Genomic DNA, 6,000 nt, shown 5'->3' with positions numbered 1-6,000 from the left:
AAAAATATTGGTGGGGCCAGGTGCAGTGACTCATACCTGTAATTCCAGGGCTTTGGGAGAATGAGGCGGGAGGATGGCTTGAGGCCAGGAGTTCAAGACCAGCCTGGGCAACATAGCGAAACATCATCTCTATGAAAAATATAAAAATTAGCTGGGCATGGTGGTGCGCACCTATAGTCCCAGCTACTTGGGAGGCTGAAGTGGGAGGATCGCTTGAGCGCAATAAGTTGAGGCTATAGTGAGCCATGATTGCACCACTGCACTCTAGCTTGGGTAACAGAGCAAGACCCTTTCTCCAATAAAAAGATAAGTAAAAACAGTTCATTCCTTTTTATTGCTGAGTAGTATTCCACCATGTGGATCTCAAAAAAATGGATAAACAACTTGTTTATCCATTCACCCACTGAAGAACGTTCGGTTGTTTCCAGTTTGGGGCAATTATGAACAAAGCCACTATTCATATATGGTATTAGTTTTTGTATAAACTCACGTTTTCACTTCTCTTTGGTAAATACCTAGGAGTGGGAGTGTTGGGTTGTATGGTGTGTTTATGTTTAAATTTCTTAGAAACTGCCAAACTTCCCCCAGTGTCTGATGCAAATGACAGAAGTCTTCACAGAAGGTCCCAGATCGCTTTAGCAGTGGAGCTGAGGTGTTTGCTCCCCAAGGCAGGAGTAGGATCTGATCTGTGTAGCTCTGGGACTGATTTCTTGGCCCTCCTAGAGATTCAGTGGGTTCCCTAATATCATTGAACACATCACATATCCCCTCCTTTTTTTTTTTTTTTTTTTTTTTGAGACGGAGTCTCACTCTGTTGCCCAGGCTGTAGTGCAGTGGCGCAATCTCGGCTCACTGCAAGCTCTGCCTCCTGCGTTCACGCCATTCTCCTGCCTCAGCCTCCCGAGTAGCTGGGACTACAGGCACCCGCCACCACGCCCAGCTAATATTTTTGTATTTTTAGTAGAGACAGGGTTTCACTGTGTTAGCCAGGATGGTCTGGATCTCCTGACCTTGTGATCCGCCCACCTCGGCCTCCCAAAGTGCTGGGATTACAGGCGTGAACCACCGCCCGCAGCCTCTTTTCTTTTTCTTTTCTTTTTTCTTTTCTTTCTTTTTGTCTCTCTTTCTTTCTTCTTTCTTTTCTTTCCTCCTTTCTTTCCTTCCCTCTCTCTCTGTCCCTTCCTTCCTCCTTCTTTTCTTCTTTCTCTTGAGACAGGGTCTCCTTCTGTCACCCAGGCTGGAGTGCAGTGGTGCCATGATAGCTCACTGCGACCTCCAATCCCTGGGTTCAGGCAACCTTCCTGCTTCAGGCTTCTGAGTAGCTGGGACCACAAGTGCGCTCCACCACACCTAGCTAATTTAAAACAATTTTGGGGGCCGGGCATGGTGGCTGATGCCTGTAATCTCAGAACTTTAGGAGGCTGAGGTGGGAGGATCGCTTGAGGCCAGGAGTGTGAGAACGGCCTGGCCAACATGGCGAAACCCTGTCCCTACTAAAAAAATACAAAAATTAGCCAGGTGTGGTTGCTCATGCCGGTAATCCCAGCAACTCAGGAGGCTGAGGCAGGAGAATAGCTTGAATCTGGGATGGGGAGGCTGCAGTGAGCCGAGATCGAGCCATTGCACTTCAGCCTGGGTGACAGAGAGAGACTCCATCTCAAAAAAAAAAAAAAAAATTTGGGCCAGGCAGGGTGGCTCATACCTGTAATCTCAGCACTTTGTGAGGCCAAGGCAGGTGGATCAGTTGAGGTCAGGAGTTCAAGATCAGCCTGACCAACACGGTGAAAGCCCATCTGTATGAAAAATAGAAAAATTAGGCCAGGCACAGTGGCTCACACCTGTAACCCCAGCACTTTGGGGGGGCCAAGGAGGGTGGATCACCTGAGGTCAGGACTTTGAGAACAGCCTGACCAACATGGTGAAAGCCCGCCTGTACTAAAAACACAAAAAACTAGCCGGGCGTGGTGGTGGGTGCCTGTAATCCCAGCTACTCGGGAGGCTGAGGCATGAAAATTGCTTGAACCCAGGAGGCGGAGGTTGCAGTGAGCTGAGATCGTGCCACTGCACTCCAGCCTAGGTAACAGAAAGAGACTCTGTCTCAAAAAAAAAAAAAAAAAAAAAAAGAACAATTTTTGTAAATACGGTATCTTGCTATGTTGCTCAGGCTGATCTTGAACTTCTGGCCTCGCGTGATCCTCTCACCTTAGTCCCCTAAGGCACTGAGATGACAGGTGTGAGCTACTACAGAATGTTTAAAGGAAACAACCAACTATTTTCCAAAGCGGTTGCTCTATTTTGCATTTCCACCGGCAGTGTCTGAGATTTCCAACTGCTCCACATTTCTGCTGACACTCGATAGGGTCAGTCTTTTTAATTTTAGTCATTTGAGTGGGTGTGCAGTGACATTTCATTGAGGTTTCGTTTGTATTTCCCTAATGACTAATAGTGCTGAGCACTTTTTCACAGCCTTCCTGGCCATCCACGTCTCTTCTTCTTCTTTTTTTTTTCTGAGATGGAGTCTCACTTTTGTCGTCCAGGCTGGAGTGCAATTACTTGATCTCAGCTCACTACAACCTCTGCCTCCCGGGTTCAAGTGATTCCCCTGCCTCAGCCTCCCAAGTAGCTGGGATTACAGATGCCTGCCACCGTGCCTGGCTAATTTTTGTATTTTTAGTAGAGATGGGGTTTCACCATGTTGGCCAGGCTGGTTGTGAACTCCTGACCTCAGGTGATCCACCCGCCTTGGCCTCCCAAAGTGCTGGGATTATAGGCGTGAGCCACCACGCTGGCCTTTTTTTTTTTTTTTTTTTGATGGAGTCTTGTTCTGTCGCCCAGGCTGGAATGCAGCGGTGCAATCTCGGCTCACTGAAACCTCTGTCTCCTGGGTTCAAGGGATTCTTCTGCTTCGGCTTCCTGAGTATATGGAATTACAGGAACCTGCCACCACTCCCAGATAATTTTTGTGTTTTTAATAGAGATGTGGTTTCACCCTATTTGCCAGGCTGGTCTCGAACTCCTTACCTCAGGTGATCCGCCCACCTCGGCCTCCCAAAGTGCTGGGATTACAGGAGTGAGCCACCGCGCCCGGCCTTCACGTCTTATCTTTAGTGAAGTGTCTGTTCAAATCTTTTGGCCATTTAAAAATTAGGCTATTTTTCTGATTTTTAAATTAAATTAATTAATTAATTATTTTCTTTTTTGAGACAGGGTCTCACTCTGTGGCCCAGGCTGGACTGCTGTGGTGCAATCAAAGCTCACTGTAGCTTCTGCCTCCCCAAGCTCGGGTGATCCTCCCACCTCAGCCTCTGGAGTAGCTAGGACTACAGGTGGGTGCCACCATGCTGGGTTAATTTTTGTATTTTTTGTAGAAATGGGATTTTGCCCTGTTGCTCAGGCTGGTCTCAAACTTCTGGGCTCAAGCAATTCGCCTGCCTTGGCTTCCCAAAGTGCTGGGATTTACAGGCTTGAGCCATCACACCTGGCCCCCAGGCTGGTCTTGAAATCCTGAGGTCACATAATATGCCTGCCTTGGTGTCCCAAAGTGTTGGCATGACAGGCATGAGCCACCATACCCTGCCTATTTTTAAAAATAGAATTAGAGCGGGGCACGGTGGCTCACACCTGTAATCCCAGCACTTTGCGAGGCCGAGGCAGGCGGATCATCTGAGGTTGTGAGTTGGAGACCAGCCTGACCAACATGGAGAAACCCCGTCTCTACTAAAAATACAAAATTAGCCAGGTATGGTGGCTCATGCCTGTAATCCCAGCTACTTGGGAGGCTGAGGCAGGAGAATTGCTTGAACCCGGGAGGTGGAGGTTGCGGTGAGCGGAGATTGTGCCACTGCACTCCAGTCTGGGCAACAAGAGCAAAACTCCATCTCAAAAAAAAAAAAAAGAAGAATTAGAGACAGGGTCTCATTATGTTGCCCAGGTTGGTTTTGAATTTGTAGCCTCAAGCGATCCTTCTGCCTTGGCCTCTATTCATCTGATGTTTTACAAAGCTTCCAGCTGCTTTGAGGAGGACAGGCTGTGGAGGGGTCAGTGTGGAAGCTGGGAGAGTGGGGAGGGACTGTAGCTTCCACAGAAGTGAGCTGGTCACAGGCCGACACACTGCCTGGTTTCTGGGAAAGTCAGCGTTGGCTTCCCCAACTCTTGGCCTGCCGCCTAGAAAGGTGAGACACTCACCTCTTGATCTTGTGTGGAGGCCCTCAGCTCAGCTTCCAGGAGTCTGGCAGTGTCTTGGAGCAACGCCTCATTGCTGGGTGCCCTGAATCTCAGCTTCTTCCTTCATCCAAAGAGGGAGGGTTTTGTTTTGTTTTGTTTTGTTTTGTTTTGTTTTGTTTTGTTTTGTTTTGAGACAGAATCTTGCTCTGTTGCCCAGGCTTGAGCGCAGTGGTGTGATCTCAGTTCACTGCAACCTCTGCCTCCCAGGTTCAAGCGATTCTTGTGCCTCAGCCTCCTGAGTAGCTGGGATTACAGATGTGTACCACCACGCCTGGCTAATTTTTGTATTTTTTAGTAGGGACGGGGTTTCACCATGTTGGCCAGGCTGGTCTCAAACTCCTGACCTCAAGTGATCCACCGGCCTCAGTCTCCCAAAGTGGTGGGATTACGGGTGTGAGCCACTATGCCCAGCCAAAGAGAGTGTTTTATCTGTCCTCTAGCCCAGAGGCCAGCCCAGACCTGCCACCTGTGGTCTGCATCAGCACAGTTGTATTGGTTGCTAAAATGTTGAAATATTCCACTTCTGGTTAGTAAAGAGCCCACATAGCCCACAGATGTCTGCTACCACCCGAGTCAATTCCTTGGGGACCCCCTGGACTTTCCCACATCTCAGCAACTAAAGGTGGGGCTCTAGGACCCTGACTCCAGCCCCTATGGCCACATCCATATGACTGGATGGTGCTTGGGGAATATCTTCTGGGGACAGCCCAGGCCTGGCTGAAGTGGGGAGGATGAGACTAGGAGGCTGATGCGGAAGGACTGAGGGAGAATTTTTTTTTTCTGAGACAAAGTCTCACTCTTATCATCCAGGCTGGAGTGCAATGGTGCGATCTTGGCTCACTGCAACCTCTGCCTCCCAGGTTCAAGCGATTCTCCTGCCTCAGCCTCCCAAGTAGCTGGTATTACAGGCGCCTGCCACCACGTCCAGCTACTTTTTGTATCTTTAGTAGAGACAGGGTTTCACCATGTTGGCCAGGCTGGTCTCGAACTCCTGACCTCAGGTGATCCACCTGCCTCAGCCTCCTAAAGTCCCAAAATCGAAAATCACGCCTGGGATTATAGGTGTGAGACACTGCACCTGGCCGAGGGAGGATTTTTATCAAACTGAGCCCAGAACTTGAGACTGGACATACTAATTTTTAGCAGTAGTCACATAGTACCGAAGTATGTTCGCAGCAGTGAATCCATAGGGGTCTGCAGCAACCTCAATCCTTGCCTCCTCAAAAAAGAATTTGACCAAGGGGCATAAGGCAGAGTGAGAAACCCAGGTAAGTTTTAGAGCAGGAGTGAAAGTTTATTATTATTATTATTATTATTTTTTGACACTGAGTTTCGCTTTTGTTGCCCAGGCTGGAGTGCAATGGCGCAATCTCTGCTCACTGCAACCTCTGCCTCCTGGGTTCAAGCGATTCTCCAGCCTCAGGCTCCTGAGTAGCTGGAATTATAGGCATGCACCACCACGCCAGGCTAATTTTTTATTTTTTAGTAGAGACAGAGTTTCTCCATATTGGTCAGGCTGGTCTCGAACTGCCGACCTCAGGGGATCCGCCCACCTCGGTCTCCCAAAGTGCTGGATTACAGGCGTGATCCACCGCACTTGGCCTTTTATTATTATTACTATTATTTTGAGACAGAGTCTTGCCGTGTTGCCCAGGCTGGAGTGCAGTGGCGCGATCTCAGCTCACTGCAACTTCCACCTCCCCGGTTCAAGGTATTGTCTTGCCTCAGCCTCCTGAGTAGCTGGGACTACAGGCGCCCGCCACCATGCCCAGGTAA

This window comes from Symphalangus syndactylus, chromosome 13 (assembly GCF_028878055.3).
Source record: "Symphalangus syndactylus isolate Jambi chromosome 13, NHGRI_mSymSyn1-v2.1_pri, whole genome shotgun sequence".
Lineage (NCBI taxonomy): Eukaryota > Metazoa > Chordata > Mammalia > Primates > Hylobatidae > Symphalangus > Symphalangus syndactylus.
The sequence above is the reverse complement of the archived record's forward strand: the minus strand, read 5'-3'. Positions refer to the sequence as shown.